Source organism: Nicotiana tabacum, chromosome 13 (genome assembly GCF_000715075.1).
Source record: "Nicotiana tabacum cultivar K326 chromosome 13, ASM71507v2, whole genome shotgun sequence".
NCBI lineage: Eukaryota > Viridiplantae > Streptophyta > Magnoliopsida > Solanales > Solanaceae > Nicotiana > Nicotiana tabacum.
Genome location: NC_134092.1, coordinates 110,152,660 through 110,169,253, shown reverse-complemented (window position 1 = coordinate 110,169,253; position 16,594 = coordinate 110,152,660).

Sequence of the window (16,594 nt, the reverse complement as noted above, 5' to 3'; positions counted from 1 at the left end):
AGGTCTGAATTTGATAGTGAGTACTATGGAAAATATGATGAGTCTGGTCAATATATGGGGCCTTTTGCTTTATTTTTGCAAGAACGTGGGATACCAACACTATACACCATGCCAGGTACTCCTGAGCAAAATGGTATGGCTGAGAGACGAAATCTTACTATCATGGAAATGGTGATAAGTATGATGTCAAGGACCAACATGTCTTAGTCTCTTTGGGGTGAAGCCTTTAAAACATCTGCCTATTTCTTGAATAGAGTTCCTATAAAATTTGTCTTGAAAACTCCCTTTGAACTATGGACAATTCGAAATCCTAGCTTGAACCATTTTCACATTTGGGGATGTCCAGCTGAAGTTCGTATTTATTCACCCACATAAAAGAAAGCTGATCCTAAAACTACAGTTGTTTCTTTATAGGCTATCCTGACCACTCTAAAGGTTTTAGGTTATTCTGTCCTGGGAGTGACACTGAAATCGTTGAGTCCATTAATGCAAAATTTCTTGAGCATGATGTTTGCTATTGCGATTGTTCATGTAAAAAAGAAATTATGGTGAGAGAGAAGGAAATCACTATCCATGTACCTGTTGTACATGAAAAGGCGGCAAACCAACTTATTCATGAGGGGGAGAATCAAGGGAACAATGACGGAAATCCCATGGTCCCTGATCAAAATGAACACAAAGAACCACTTTGTATGTCACTAAGAGAAAGAAGATTTGCCATCTCTAATGATTTTATCATATGTGTGACTGAAAATCTTAGTGATACTGGAGAGCCGACTGGTCCTTTATCATATGCTCAAGCTATTTCCTCTCCATATGTTGATAAATGACATGAGGCAATGAAAGATGAAATGAAATGCACTATGTAACGACCCGACCAATTGTTTTGAATATTATAACCCCGTTCCCCCATTTACTGCTCAATTTATGTCTTACAATTGATTTATGACTTATCAGGTTAGTTGGTTCGGGTCCGAAAGGAATTCGGAGTGAAATGAGACACTTAGTCTCATAATTAAAAATTTTAAGATAGAAAAGTTGCCTGGATGTGGATTTGTGTGTAAAGGAGCTCGGATTTGAATTTTGATAATTTTAATAGCTCCGTATGGTAATTTTGGACTAAGGAGAGTGTTCTGAAAATTGAGGTAAGTCCCTTGTGATTATTTCTACTCCATAATATTGAATTATCATCAAATAATCAAACTAGATTACATGTTTTTGAGGTGTAAATCAGAGACTTGAACTTGGAAATTTGGAAATAAGATTTGATGATTTGGAGGTACGTTGAGGATGTTTGAGCTAAATTTCGGATTTTTTTGGAAAATTAGTAATTTCTTATGAAATTAATTTCAATAAATTTTATTGACTAAAATGAATTATTGTGGCTAGATTAGAGGCATCCGGAGGCCGATTTGCTAGGCAAAGGCATAGCAGAGTAAAGAATTTCACGTTTTGAGGTAAGTAACAATTATAAATCTGGTTCTAAGGGTATGAAACCTCAGATTTTGTGTCATGTGATTATTTTGGAGGTGATGCACATGCTAGGGGATGGGCGTGTGGGCGTGTACCGAAGAGTTTGTGACTTGGTCCGTCCCGTAAAACTGTAAAGTTGAATAACTTGTTGTTAGCTATATGCTCTCTATGTGTTGAAGAAATTTGACTTTAAATCATGTTAAAAATCATGCTTAAGCTATATGCTAGTACTGTTGGGACCCACAGAGGTTGCGTACTTGTTGAATTATTTGCTAATTATTGTCTTGTACTCAGTCATAATTTTCTTATGCATCAACCTCAGTCTTTCTTGATATTTGTTGATTCACTATGTTATTTTTTTTGGGGCTGATTTTGTGATTTTCGAGAGCCCGAGAGACTAGAGAGGTTGAGGACCGAGTAAGGCTGAGGGCCTGTCGGTGAGGTAAGGATACTATGGCACGTGAGTTGTCCATGCAGGATATTATAGCACGTGAGTTGTCCGTGCAGCACGTGAGTTGTCCGTGCGAATTATGGTGCTTGGGCTGTAGGAGCCCCCCCTGAGTCTGCACACCCCTAGTGAGCGTGAGTACCCATTGAGTGTGAGTGCTGAGGGCTGAGAGCTGAGTGGTTGAGCTATTGTGACGAGTTGAGTGACTGTTGCCCTAAGATGTTGTACTTCTTTTCATTTGTTGTTGCATTTAGTTGCTATCTGTCATTGTTATGAAATTCTTTGAAAGATTCTATATTCAGATTACATGAACATGAATTGTATAAATTTATTTACCTTAAACTGCTGGATCTGAAAGCATGTCTATTCTCTGTTGGAATTACTAAAAATGAACTATAACTGTGTAGCTCGTCACTATCTTCAATTTCTTATTTATTATTGTTATTTGCTGAATTGGTTATACTCATACTACACCCTGCACTTCGTGTGTAGATCCAGGTGCTTCTGGACATAACGAGTGTTGATTCTCTCGTACAGTTGATCTTCTGTAGATTCAGAGGTAGCTGCCGTATTTCGTAGACCATGTCTCTCCTTCCCTATCTCCGTGTTTATTGTATTTGGTCTCAAACTATTATAGACCATATTTTCCAGACTTGTATTCATAATAGAAGCTCATGTACTCAGTGACTCCAGGTTTTGGAGAGGGTTTATATATGTATTTGTGAGTTTTTCTTCCGCTAAATTTAGATATTGTGTTTTCAAACTTAAAGGAAATCAGGGGATATTGATGTTTTCGGCTTGCCTAGTATTGAGATAGGCGCCATCACGACATATCAGATTTTGGGTCGTGACATGTTGGTATCAGAGCCTAGGTTACATAGGTCTCACGAGTCATGAGCAGGTTTTGTAGAGTCTTGCGAATCGGTACAGAGACGTCTGTACTTATCTGCGAGAGGCTGCAGAACCCTTAGGAAAATTTCACATTCTTGTATTCTGTCGTGCAATTTGTTGATTTCGGAAACTAAATTTTTGTTATTTTATTCTCTCACAGATGGTGAGGACATGTACTACCGGATCGGACGGCTAGCCACCAATGCCGCCAGTTAGGACCGCGAGATATCAGGGCCGTGGTAGAGGTCAGGGACAAGGTAGAGGTCAAGGTATAGCTCGTGCAGCAATTGGAGCAGCACTTGTAGTACCACCAGTTGCTCCAGCTCAGGAGCATATTTCGGATACAGTTGAGCCAGCGGGACCAGTTCAGGCACCAGCTACACCTATTGTGATTCCAGGCCTTTAAGAGGCTCTAGCCCATATATTGACATTTTGTACTGGTCTTGCTCAGGTGGTTTCGGCTCAGGCCGCACCTGCCATTTCTCAGCCCGGGGGATGTACCCATACCCTTGTTACCCGTACTCCAGACCAGGTAGTACAGGGACTTCATATACCGGGGGCACTACCAGCCCAGCCGGTTGCAGCTGCTCAGGCCCCAATAGTTCCTGTTATGGCAGGTGATGAGCAGAGGAGACTTGAGAGATTTGAGAGGCTTCGACCTCCACCATTTATCGGTGCTGAGTAAGAGAATGCTCAGGGTTTTCTGGATAAGTGTCAACTGATGCTTCAGACAACGGGTATTCTAGAGACTAGTGGGGTCTCGTTCACTACTTTTTAGTTTCCTGGGGCTACCTTCTGATGGTGGGAGGCTTACGAGAGGTGTAGGCCGGTTGGTGTAGCACCCCTTACCTGGCAGCAATTCTCCGGTCTATTCCTAGAGAAGTTCGTGCCTCGGTCCCGCAAAGAGGAGCTGCGCAGGCAGTTTGAGAAACTTCGTCAGGGTGATATGTCTGTGACGCAGTATGACATGAGATTTTCAGAGTTAGCCTATCATGCTATCTGGTTGATTCCCACAGATAAGGAAAGGACCAAGAGGTTCATAAATGGCTTCACTTTTCAGCTGCGATTACTCATGACTAGAGAGAAAGTGTCTGGTGCTACTTTCGATGAGGTGGTCGACATTGCTCGTCGGATTGAGATGGTTCGCAGTCATGAATGGGTTGAGAGGGAGGCTAAGAGGCCTCGTGGTTTGGGTGATTTCAGCGGTATTCCTTCAGGGGGTCAGTTTTACCGCGGTAGAGGTCGTCTTTACAGACATGCTCAGATGGGTCGTCCCGCTCATCGTGGTGCATCAGCTAGCCACAGTTCTTACAGTGCTCACTCAGGCCAGTCTTCATTCAGTGCACTACCAGCATAGAGTTCTCATCATGCCTCGTCCGCTCAGGCTTCTATAGGTAATTCCTCGGGTTATCAGGAGTAGCAGTTCTGTCAGAGGAGGGGTTGTTTCGAGTGCGGAGAATTGGGTCATTTCAAGAGAGATTGTCCTAGGTTGTTGAGTAGGGCTCTACAACAAATTTCTCGACCAACGGTACCGACACTAACAGCTACACCACCCACCCAGCCATCTCGGGGTGGTGTTAGGCAGTTAGGGGTCGCCCAAGAGGGGGAGGCCGATCAGGTGGCGGCCATGCCCGATTCTATGCTTTTCCTGCCAGGCGAGATGCTGTTGCTTCAGATGCAGTGATCACAAGTATTGTTTTAGTGTGCCACAAAGAGGCTTCTATATTATTTGACCTGGTTCCACTTATTCATATGTATCATTGTATTTTGCTCATTATCTGGATATGCCCCGTGAGTCCTTAGTTTTACCTATTTGTGTATCTAAACCGATGGGCGATATTATTACTATGGACCGTGTGTATCGGTAGTGTGTGGTAACTATTGGGAAACTCGAGACCAGAGTTGATCTCTTATTACTCGTTATGGTTGATTTCGATGTAATCCTGGGTATGGATTGGTTGTCTCTATGTCATGCTATTCTGGGTTGTCACGCAAAAATCGTGACGTTGGCGATGCCGGGTTGCCAAAGGTTGAATGGAGAGGTTCTCTAGATTTTGTTCCTAGCAGGTTAATTTCTTATTTGAAGGCCCAACGTATGGTTGGAAAGGGATGTTTGTCATATTTGGCCTTTGTGAGAGATGTTGATGCAGATACTCCTATTATTGATTCAGTACCGGTCGTGCGAGACTTTCCGGATGTATTTCCTGCAGACCTACCGGGTATGCCACCCGACAGGGATATTAATTTCGGTATTGACTTGGTGTAGGGCACTCAACCTATTTCTATTCCTCTATATCGTATGGCACCAACGGAGTTAAAAGAATTAAAAGAGCAACTTTAGAAACCTTGAAAAGGGGTTTATTAGGCCTCGTGTTTCACCTTGGGGTGTACCGGTTCTGTTTGTGAAAAAGAAAGATGGTACTATGCAGATGTGCATTGATTATAGGCAATTGAACACAATTATAATCAAGAATAAATATCCCTTACCGCGTATTGATGACTTATTTGACTAGCTTCAGGGAGCGAGGGTGTTCTCCAAAATTGATTTGAGATCTGGGTATCACCAGTTGAAAATTCGGGATTCGGATATTTTAAAAACGACATTCAGAACTCGTTATGGCCACTATGAATTTCTTGTGATGTTTTTTGGGCTAACCAATGCCCTATCAGTATTTATGCACTTGATGAATAGTGTATTCCATCCATATCTTGATTCATTTATCGTAGTATTTATTGATTATATCCTGGTGTACTCACGTAGCCAGGAGGAGCATGCACAACACATGTGTATTGTATTACAGAGGCAGAGAGAAGAGAGACTTTATGCCAAATTCTCTAAGTGTGAGTTCTAGCTTAGTTCGATGGCATTCTTGGGACATATATTGTCCAATGAAGGAATTAAGGTGGATCCGAAGAAAATAGAGGTAGTTCAGAATTGGCCCAGACCATCTTCAGTTACCGAGATTCAGAGTTTTCTCGGCTTGGCCGGTTATTATCGTAGCTTCATGGAGGGTTTCTCGTCTATTGCATCGCCTATGACTAAATTGACCCAGAAAACTACTCCGTTCAGGTGGTCGGATGAATGTTAAGAGAGCTTTTAGAAGCTCAAAATAGCTTTGACTACAGCTCCAGTATTGGTGTTTCCTACAAGTTCAGAGTCTTATACTGTGTATTGTGACGCGTCGCGTATTGGTCTCAGCGCAATGCTGATGCAAGACGGTAGGGTGATTGCCTATGCATCCAGACACTTAAAGGTACATGAGAAGAATTATCCAGTCCACGATCTTGAGTTAGCAGCTATTGTTCATGCCTTGAAAATTTGGCGACATTACTTGTATGGTGTCCAGTGTCAGGTATATACCGATCATTGGAGTCTACAACATTTGTTTAAACAGAAGGATCTTAATTTGCGGCAGCGAAGGTGGTTAGAGTTGCTTAAGGATTATGATATCACCATTCTCTATCATCCCGGAAAGGTCAATGTAGTGGCCGATGCCTTGAGTCATAGGACAGAGAGTTTGGGATGCTTAGCATACTTACAAGTAGCAGAGAGGCCTTTAGCCTTAGATGTTAAGGCCTTGGCCAACCATTTTGTTAGATTGGATATTTCCGAGCCGAATCGAGTTTTGGCTTGTGTGGTTTATCGGTCTTCTTTATATGATCGCATCAGAGAGCGCCAATATGATGATCCACACCTGCTTGTCCTTAAGGACACGGTTCAGCACGGTGATGCCAAAGAAGCCACTATTGGAGATGACAGTGTATTACAGATATAGGGCAGGCTATGTGTGCCTAATGTAGATGGTTTGCGTGAGTTGATTCTACAGGAAGCTCAGAGTCCTTAAGGACACGGTTCAGCACGGTGATGCCAAGGAAGTCACTATTGGATATGACAGCATATTACAGATGTAGGGCAGGCTATGTGTGCCTAATGTAGATGGTTTGCGTGAGTTGATTCTACAGGAAGCTCACAATTTGAGGCAGCACTATTGGTGAAGGAGAATAAAGAAAGATATAGTTGGGCTTGTAGCTCGGTGTTTACATTGTCAACATATGAAATATGAACATCAAAGGCCGGGAGGATTGCTTCAGAGACTTGAAATCCCGGAGTGGAAATGGGAGCGTATTACCATGAATTTTGTAGTTGGGCTTCCACGTACTTTGAGAAAGTTTGATGCTGTTTGGGTGATAGTAGATCGGTTGACCAAATCTGCGCATTTCATTCCAGTTGGTACTAATTATTCTTCGAAGCGGTTGGCTAGGATTTATATTCCTGAGATTGTTCGCATACACGGTATGCCAATGTCCATCATTTCAAATCGGGGCACGCAGTTTACATCACAGTTTTGGAGAGTAGTGCAACGAGAATTGGGTACTCAGGTTGTGTTGAGTACAACATTTCACCCTCAGATGGAAGGACAATCCGAACACACTATTCAGATATTAGAGGATATGCTACGCGCTTGTGTCATTGATTTTGGGGTTCTTGGGATTAATTTCTGCCACTCGCGGAGTTTGCTTACAATAACATTGGTTTGAGTTAGGTGAGGCTAGGCTATTAGGTACTGATTTGGTTCAGGATGCTTTGGAGAAGGTTAAAGTGATTCAGGAGCGACTTCGCACGACGTAGTCTAGACAGAAGAGTAATGCCGACAGAAAGGTCCGTGATGTTACTTACATGTTTGGGGAGAGGATTCTGCTCAATATTTCACCAATGAAGGGTGTGCTGAGGTTCGGGAAGGAGGGCAAGTTGAGCCCTCGGTTTATTAGGCCTTTTGAGATACTTAAGAAGATTGGAGAGGTGGCTTATGAACTTGCTTTGCCACCTAATCTATCAGGTGTTCATCCAGTGTTCCATGTATCCATGCTCTGAAAGTATGTCGGGGATCCGTCTCACATTCTGGATTTCGGTACGGTACAACTGGATGGTAATTTGACTTATGATGTAGAGCCGATGGCTATTTTAGACTGGCAGGTTCGAAAGCTAAGGTCAAAGAGCATAATATCGATGAAGGTGCAGTGGAGAGGCCAGCCAGTCGGAGAAGCTACTTGAGAGATTGAGTAAGAGATGCATAGAAAATATCTACACTTATTTGAGACTCCAGGTATTATTCTAAACCCGTTCGAGGACGAACATTTGTTAAGAGGGAGAGAATGTAACGATCCAGCCGGTCGTTTTGAATATTATAACCCCGTTCTCCCATTTACTGCTCAATTTATGCCTTACAATTGATTTATGACTTTGGGTTAGTTGGCTCGGGTCCGGAAGGAATTCAGAGTGAAATGAGACACTTAGTCTCATAATTAAAAATTTTAAGATAGAAAAGTTGCCCGGATATGGATTTGTATATAAACGACCTCAGATTTGAATTTTGATGATTCCAATAGCACCGTATGGTAATTTTGGACTTAGGATCATGTTTGGAAAATTGTTTGGAGGTCTGTAGTGGAATTTGGCTTCAAATACCAAAAGTTGAATTATTAGGAAGTTTGACTGGGGAGTTGACTTTTTGATATCGGGGTCGAAATCTGATTCTGAAAATTTTAATAGGTATGTTATATCATTTATAACTTGTGTGCAAAATTTGAGATCAATCGGACGTGATCTGATAGGTTTCGGCGTTGTTTGTGGAAATGGAAAGTTTCAAAGATCATTAGGCTTGAATCGATATGTGATTCGAGTTTTTAGTGTTGTTGGATATGATTTGAAGATTCGACTAAGTTCGTATGATGTTTTAGGACTTGTTGGTATATTTAGTTGAGGTCCCGAGGGCCTCGGGTGAGTTATGGATGGTTAACATATCAAAAAGTGGACTAAAATAGCTGCTGCAATTTCCTTCTCCTAGAATCGAACTGAGAATCGAGCCCAGAATCGTGCCCAGAATCGATCCCAGGATCGAAGGCAGGGTCGAGGGCCAGGATTGAGGCCAAGATCGAAGCCACGATCAAAGGCATGGTCGAGGGCCATGATCGAAGGCCACGATCGAGGCAGTACCGATGGTTGTCTGGGCAGAATAATAAAGCAAGGGACTTCGTTCCATTCGCCATTTTTGACAAATTGGAACTTGAGGAGAGGCAATTTTTTGATAGATTTTCAAGAAAAACTTGAGGTAAGTCCCTTGTGATCATTTCTACTCCATAATATTGAATTATCATCGAATAATCCGACTAGATTACATGTTTTTGAGGTGTAAATCGGAGATTTGAACTTAGAAATTTGGAAATAAGATTTGATGATTTGGAGGTCGAGTTGAGGTCAGATTTTGGTAAAATTAGTATGGGTAGACTCGTGGTGGAATGAGATTTCGGATTTTATAACTTTTGTCGGGTTCCGAGATGTGGGTCCCACTGACGAGTTTTGAGCTAAATTTCGGTTTTTTATGGAAAATTAGTATTTTCTTATGGAATTAATTCCAATAAATTTTATCGATTGAAACAAATTATTGTGGCTAGATTCGAGGCATCCGAAGGCCAATTTGCGAGGCAAAGGCATAGTAGAGTAAAGAATTTCACGTTTTGAGGTAAGTAACAATTATAAATATGGTGTTGAGGGTATGAAACCCCGGATTTTGTGACATGTGATTATTTTGGAGGTGACGCACATGCTAGGTAACGGGGGTGTGGGCGTGCACCGAAGGGATTGTGACTTGATCCCCGCAAAACTGTAAAGTTGAATAACTTGTTGTTAGCTATATGCTCTCTATGTGTTGAAGAAATTTGATTGTAAATCTTGTTAGAAATTATGCTTAGGCTATGTGATAGTACTGTTGGGACCCATAAAGGTTGCGTACTTGTTGAATTATTTACTAATTGTTGTCTTGTACTCAACCATGATTTTTCTTGTGCATCATACCTCAGTCTTTCTTGATATTTGTTGATTCACTATGTTATCTTTGTTTGGGCTGATCTTTGTGATTTCTGAGAGACTATAGAGGTTGAGGACTGAGTAAGACCGAGGCTATGTCGGTGAGGTAATTATAGTATGGCACATGTGTTATCCGTGCAGGATATTATAGCATTTGAGTTGTCCGTGTGGATTATGGCGCTTGGGCTGTAGGAGCCCCTTCGGAATCTGTACACCCCCAGTGAGCGCGAGTACCTATTAAGTGTGAGTGCCGAGGGTTGAGAGCCGAGTGGTTGAGTTGTTGTGATGAGTTGAGTGACTGTTACCCTGAGAGGTTGTACTTGCTTTTCATTTGTTGTTGCATTTAGTTGATATCTGTCATTGTTGTGAAATTCTCTGAAAGATTCTATATTCGGATTACATGAACATGAAGTGTATAAATTGATTTGGCTTAAACTGCTAGATTTGAAAGCATGTCTATTCTCTATTAGAATTACTAAAAATGAACTATAACTGTGTAGCTCGTCACTATCTTCAATTCCTTATTTATTATTATTATTTGCTGAGTTGGTTGTACTCATACTACACCCTGCACTTCGTGTGCAGATCCAGGTGCTTATGGACATAGCGAGTGTTGATTCTCTCGTACAGTTGATCTTTCGTAGATTCAGAGGTAGCTTCCTTATTTCGCAGACCTTGTCTCTTCTTCCCTATCTCCTTGTTTACTGTATTTGGTCTTATACTATTATAGACCGTATTTTTCAGACTTGTATTCATAATAAATGCTCATGTACTAAGTGACACCAGGTTTTGGGGAGTGTTTATATATATATATTTGTGAGTTTTTCTTCCGCTAAATTTTGTTATTATATTTTCAAACTTAAAAGAAATCGGAGGATATTGATATTTTCGGCTTGCCTAGTACTGAGATAGGCGCCATCATGACAGGTCAGATTTTGGGTCGTGACACGCTCCATGGAATGCAATGAAGTGTGGGAGTTAGTTGAATTGTCTGTATGTTTTAAGCCTATTGTTTGCAAATGAGTATTTAAAACCAAAAGACACTCCAAGGGAAACATAGACCGTTATAAAGTTAGGTTGATTGCTAAGGGGTACACTCAGAAAGAAGGTATTGATTATAAAGAAACATTTTCTCTTGTTTCATCTAAGGATGCATTTAGAGTTGTGATGGCTCTTATGGCTCACTTTGATCTAGAGTTACACCAGATGGTTGTTAAAACTGCTTTCCTGAATATGAGTATACTTGAGGAAGTTTACTTAGTTCAACCTAAAGGGTTAAAGAAGCTGGTAAAAAACATCTAGTATGCAAGCTTAACAAATCTATGTATGGGCTTAAATAAGCCTCTAGGCAGTGGTATTTAAAATTCGATCAAATCATTACAAAATTCGAATTTGTGAAAAATAAGCTTGATGAATGTGTTTATCTCAAAATAGTATGGTAATTTTATTATTATGGTTCTCTATGTTGATGACATTCTGCTTGCCACAAATAATTTGGCTTGATGAATGAGACCAAACAAATTTTGTCTAGGTTTTTTGATATGAAAGATCTTGGTAAAGCCTCTTTTATTCTTGGGATATAAATTAAAAGGGATAGATCTCGTGGTTTACTAGGTTTGTCACAACGTGCCTATATTGAGAGTGTTCTTAAAACTTTCAATATGCAAGATTGCAAACCTGGTGCTGCACCTATTATAAAAGGGGACAAACTTAGCAAGGATTAATGTCCGAAAAATGATGTTGAAAAGATAACCATGAAAGATGCGCACTATGCAAGTATTGTTGGTTGTTTAATGTACATACAAGTTTGTACAAGGCCTAATATTGCATTTATTGTTAATATGTTGGAAATATTTTCTTCTAATCCTGGGCACATTGGGTGGCTGCAAAGAAAGTGATGAGATATCTACAACATGCCAAAGACTTCATGCTGGTGTACAAAAAAGGTTGATGATCTAGACTTGCTGGTATTTTCAGATTCAGACTTTGTAGGTTGTCGTGATACTATGAAATCAACTTTTGGGTGTATCTTTATGTTGGTTGGAGGTAATGTTTCTTGAAAAAGTGAGAAACAGAGTATCACTGCTACATCCACAATGGAAGCATAATTTATTGCTTGCTTTGAGACTACTTCACATGCTGTCTAGATGAAGAATTTCCTTACTAAACTGCAAATTGTGAATTTATATCTAAGTCAGTGACTATTGCTGTGACAACGGTGCTACTATGTCTTTCTCTAAGAATAACAAGAGAACGAGAGGCTCTAAGCATGTTAGTCTTAAGTTTCTTAAGGTTAGAGACTTGATAAAAGAAGGTGATATATGTATTAAGCATATTAACACTAAATCTATGTTGGCTGATTCTTTGGCTAAAGGTCTTAGGCATGTAGTGTTTAATGAACATGCTCAAAATATGGGTATTTTAGAGTCTTTTGATGTGCTTTAGTTAATGGGAGTTACTTTATAACTGTTAACTGAGATATTGCTTTTAATAAATTCTATTTCTATGCAAGCTTGTGTTATTTTATATTTGTTATGCTTATTGACTAATGTGATAATTTATTTATTTATTATTCCTAATTGGATATTGCATAAAGTCATGGTATCTTTGGATTTTGTTGCTTGTTGCCTTGATTATCCCGTGTAAGGCACAAGGGAAACCTCCTGAGGTGATCTAATTTTTGTATCACTTGGAGGATCCTGAGCTGATATGATTATTATATCACTTGGAGGATTATTTCTTTCTAAGAGGTGTGGCTTTGTTTACCTTGATTAGAAAGATAATATGCTTAGCACACATGTTTGATCCACGTTGATAGAAATTCTAGCACATGTGATCATAGATAGAATTCATACATTTAAATTATGTAATGCCTACTATAATTCATTGTTAGTGTTCTCCATTAAGACTGATGGATTGTTATATGGGTCATTCTATCCTTGGCTATGTGAGTAGTGTGGCCATTATAGAGTCTAAAATCGTTTTAAAAATATTTTTCTCAAAACTCAAAAGTTTTGAAATTGTTTTCTTGTCCTCAATTAACGTTGGCGTCCAAGTGGGAGAATGTTAAAATTTGGACTTACGTTAATTGGTTATAGCCTGAAAGTATAGTGACGTACCCAAGTGGTGGATAAATAAAAGGCCTAATATTAAATACTAAGTGTGTGGATAAATGAGGCCCAATAACAATTGACCTGTGATGAGTAAACACTCTTTATAAAAAGAGGCCAACCCCCTCGCCCCTTTTCCCTAGCTATTAAAAATCCCTAGCGTATTCTGTCTCTTGAATACGTGGTAATGGAAAACGTCCCATCAGTTAAATTCTCTAAGTTGTGAGAGTGGGTAACTAGTGGATCGTGAAAGTTGATCTCAGGCTTAATCGCTATTTACTGTCGCCGCTGAATCAATGGAGTTGAACGGTACACATCCTTAAACTCTAACTCTAGATTGATTGTATAATTGTGTATTAATCTCTACTATGGCTACGACTTAATTATCTTACATTTATTACTTGTCGATTGCATATACTTGTGTGTGTGTTTTTCCCCAACACTCAGCAAATTTAAGTTGAATTTTTCTAAATCTCTTTTGCTCTTGAAAGATGAAAAGGATAAAAAAGTATGCAAGTTTAGAGATCATGAGACCATCAAAATACAAAAGGTCTCAACGTACCTAATCCATGGTTTCAACTAACGACCTTATGTTATGTAATATCAACATACTAATATTCCTTCACAAACCTTCATTACGTAAGTGATTATTTGATTTCCAGTTTAGTAATTTGATCCCTTTTCTCTCTCCTATGAAAAATAAAAGATAAATTAGAAAACCTCGTTAGGGAGTTTTATGTGCAATAATTGCACATTCGTTCTATTGGATAGTACATAGTACATTGCCATCCTACGCCAGTGATATATTTTGTATTGTCTTTAATCTTTATTTTACCGCGAGATCGAATTGGATCAAAACTTCTATATTGAAACTAACACCACCTTAAAATGATAGAATACTCATTTAAGATTAACATAAGATTCAGATAATAGTTTATCTCATTAAAAAAATGTGAAATTTGATGTTAACCAACAAACAAGGCGCGAAAAGGAAAAAAGAAAGTGAATAAGATATACGCATGAAAAAATCAGTTAATAATATTATACATGCTATAAAAAAATAAAAGAAGAAGAAGAATATGACAGAGAAAAGTCGGGAGAGAGAATTCTTATTGATTTGGGATGAATTACAATGTAATCGAACCCCTATATTTATAGGAAAAAAGTGACTTAGCTACCAAGTAACAAACCCTAAAATCTCTCTAAAATATAGACATTCACCTTAAGTACAATTCTATTTATAACACTCCCCCCTTGAATGTCTATTCAACATATAATGTAACTCGTTAAAACCTTAACTAAAATAAAACCTAGTGGGAAAAAATTTCTAGTGAAGGAAAAAGAGTACACATATCTAACAATACGCCTTTTGGTTGCCTCGTTAAAAACCGTGCAAGAAAAATCCAGTAGGCAAAACCTTGTAAGGAAAAAAAGAGTACAACGCGTATTAACTCCGCATGATGAGAGCATCAATTCACATCTTTGAGCCTTCACATTCCAATCGTGTGCACCATCTTTAAAATATCGTTGGTAAAGATTTGATATCAAATCAGCCATATTAACTTGAATGAATATGTTGCACCTTGAAATCATCATTCTTGAGAGATATGTAATGTCTTCAAAAAATGCCGTGGAATGACCTTTTCAATATCTCCATAGAGATTCTCACTATCATATTATCATGCTTATAGTTATAACAAGATACATATGTGCACAAATTGCACTTAGAATGTGGTACTTCAGGACCAAGAATTGTATATGCTTTAAGCGATCTAAATCATTCAGGGATTGTCATATAAGCCATATAAATAGACTTTAGATGCATATCAAGTTTTATGTCATGCTAGACATATAAGATAGATAAAAGTGATTGCACCCACCGTTGACTTTATATTTTCAAATATTTGAACAGCATGTCCAAAACTATATGTCTTTCATATGAAACAAATTCTATTCGAATTGTGACTCTTTCATTTGACCAATATTTTTATGTCTATATTAGACAAAATTAAGATCCCTATCTATACTTAGCGCTATCATAGATGTCGTCGACGAATATTTTATATCAGTTCCAATATTTTTTCATAAAGACATAACATAGAGATCCTTCATATTTTTAGGTACCTGAAACTCTCATGAGATTTTATGAAATGTTATGTCATGTGATCTTCTAGATCACTTGCCTCCTTATTATGATCATTTTGATCATTTGCTCCTCTTCTTTATCAAGAATTTTATTTGAGATCGATTTGTCTATACGCTTTAAGCGTACCATAGACTCTGTCCTTCTAGGACTTATTCTAATAGGAGCATTTACAGTGAGAATATAGTTATTTTCTTTAGGTCAGCAGATGCTTTTGGCATGCTTTGCAAATATATTGCAGGTGAATTATCTTTTTATGAACTTCAAGTTCATATTATCTTATTCGAGGATCTAGATGTACAAACGATAATTTATTCCGCAACTTTTTCTCAAATGTTTATCCTGTCTCCCCCTCATGTTAGAAAAACTAACTTGCTTCATTAATTTTGTGTGTTATGGTATTAATCAAAATATAAACCGCACATCAATAATAATAATAATAAGATAAAATTATTTGGTTCATGACCCTGAACCATTTGTGAGGGTAGAATATAATATACTTTCGTATATAATATTTATCAAACTCATACAGATAACTTTGTTCTCATGAGCAGTAGTTTAGCTATTAAGTGGAGGCACTCAATAAATTATTTTGCTAAATTAACTGTGATATAAACCAACTTATCAAGATGAACTGTCTTGAATAAACAATCTGGAAATTATGCTCTAAATTAAATTATTTAGCAAGTTACCTCGCAAACACCAGGTTGTGGGTTAATAATAATCGCACATATAACCATCTCATAGATACATCTTATGTGGTATACATGGCAGGTGAATGTGTGTCACGACCCAAACATCCCTCCAAAATATGTCGTGACGGTACCTAGTCTCTACGACTAGGTAAACCTAACAGATCACGTAAATATCAATAACGGAAGCAAAATTTACAAGTAACTGCAATAGATACTGAATAACCAATAACAATACCGCTCGGCATGTACAATAACCAAAATACTAGACGTACACAACTTTTCCAAAACCCAAAACAACATGAGTCACAAACTACAGAAGGAAAATAGTATCTCTATACTCTAAAGTCTAATAAAAGGAAATATAGAAAGTGGTTGACATGGGAAAGAGTAGAAGGGGACTCCGAGGTTTGCGGACGCGAAAAATATACCTTGAAGTCTCCAAAGCTGTCTCGTCTCACTGATAATGCGGCTGATAACGAGCACCTGAATATGCACACGAAACATGTGCAGAAGAGTAGCATGAGTACACCACAATTGATACCCAGTAAGTTCCAAGCCTAACCTCGGTCGAGTAGTGACGAGGTCACGTCAATCCCACTGGTATATAATAAATAAAGTAGGAAAATAAAATAGTATAATAAGAGATTGGAGTTCAATAGAGGTAAAACACAGTGAAATAACAGTACAACACATGGAAATAAACAACAGGGGATCTCCGAGATACGGTCTCGTAGTCCCAAAAGTAAATATGCAAGGAAAATTCCCGAGATACCGCCTCGTAATCTTAAAAGTAAATGTGCAGGGAGAACTCCCGAGGTACCGCCTCTTAGTCTCAAAAGTAAATGTGTAGGGAGAACTCCCGAGGTACCGCCTCGTAGTCTCAAAAGTAAATGTGCAGGGGGATCTTCCGGGATACCATCCCGTAGTCCCAAAGTAATTACACAGCTCAGGCAATTACAAATGATAGGT